Source organism: Myotis daubentonii, chromosome 1 (assembly GCF_963259705.1).
Source record: "Myotis daubentonii chromosome 1, mMyoDau2.1, whole genome shotgun sequence".
NCBI lineage: Eukaryota > Metazoa > Chordata > Mammalia > Chiroptera > Vespertilionidae > Myotis > Myotis daubentonii.
This window is the reverse complement of record NC_081840.1, coordinates 41,492,611-41,494,057: the sequence shown is the minus strand read 5'-3', so window position 1 is coordinate 41,494,057 and position 1,447 is coordinate 41,492,611. Positions and strand designations below refer to the sequence as shown.

General features: G+C 43.8%; 1 pseudogene; it reads left to right on the top strand.

Moving 5' to 3' along the window:
- Window positions 1-235: 235 nt before the first annotated feature.
- On the top strand, window positions 236-549 carry LOC132217652 (enhancer of rudimentary homolog; annotated as a pseudogene).
- Window positions 550-1,447: the final 898 nt, after the last annotated feature.

The window sequence follows — 1,447 nt, the reverse complement described above, 5'->3', positions numbered from 1 at the left end:
CATTGTGGGGAAATGTTTTTCATAAATGAGCCCTGCGAGAGTAAGGGATCATCATGGAAACTTTTGAAATTCATGGTCTTATTTTTTCTGCTCAATTTGGTTTCAGGATGCTGTATCATCACAAAGTAAAGACCTTAGGCATCCCATATAAGAAATCACATTTTAAAACTACCTTACCGGGTTAAGCTCGCGTGTGGCGGTGTGGCGTCGGCGGCTGCAGGGAGAGTTTGGCGCGATGTCTCACACCATTTTGCTGGTACAGCCTACCAAGAGACCAGAGGCAGAACTTACGCTGACTGTGAATCAGTGAATGAATGCAGGGAAGGTGTTTGTAAAATGTAGGAAGAACATCTGAAGAGAATGAATCCCAACAGCCCCTCTATCACATAGGATATCAGCCAGTTGTTTGATTTTATTGGTGATCTGGCAGACTTTAGCTGTCTTGTTTACCAAGCTGATACCCAGACATACCAGCCTTACAACAAAGATTGGTTTAAAGAGAAGATCTAGGTGCTCCTTCATCGACAGGCCCAACAGGCCAGGAAGTAGTTGTGTTGGAAGCATTTGGGGGTCGTGGGTGGGCTTGGAACACAGTGTGTACAGCTATCTGTAGTGGAAGTTTTGTATTAGAGTAATCCTGTTTCCATTTTTATACACTCTAGCCAGGATTGAATGTGTTAGATGATATGTGAAGATCTTGTTCAATCTGAACTCCCGTCACCCCTTTCTCTCTCTCTCTCTCTCTCTCTCTCTCTCTCTCTCTCTCTCTCTCCCTCCCTCTCTCTCTCTCTTTTACTTAAACATTGTTATGATGACTCAGAAGGAAGTTTTTCTTTGTCAGTTAATGTTGATTCCAATCCTTCATATCTGCTTCATAACATTCACTGTACTAACCCTTCTTCAAGTTGAGGTGAGGATAGTGACACAGTTTAATTATGGGCTAAGATAAAGTCTTAGTGAAAAACAAATACATGTTGTTTCGTTATATTTAAAAAAAGAAGAAAAAACTACCTTACCAATTTATTTGGAATAACATGGTGTGAGTATCAGTTGTATTGAGTTTCAAATCTGGTGATATAAAAGAAAATTAGGCTCACCTCAATCTTTTCAAATAACTCATCTGCTCTGGACTATTACATCTAAAGTCAAGGAAAGTGTGTATTGTGTCTGTAATATCTGCACCCCAAGGGTCAGTCAGCTCTGTCCCTTTTCCCAAGAGGGAGGTTTGATCTTGCACCTCCCTGAGGGCCCCGCCCAGTGTGGGTGCTCTCCCTGGCTCTTCCACTCTGCACAGTCCATCTGGTGAGCTCTGCCCTGTCCCTCCCTGTGCAGAGGGCACTGCTCCCTTCCTGTGGGCACCCAGAGGGCGAATGTGGATAAGTATGTTTCTTACCCTGGCCTCTTCACGTCCTGTCACCACAGGTAGGCTATTCCCTGGTGTCAGGCT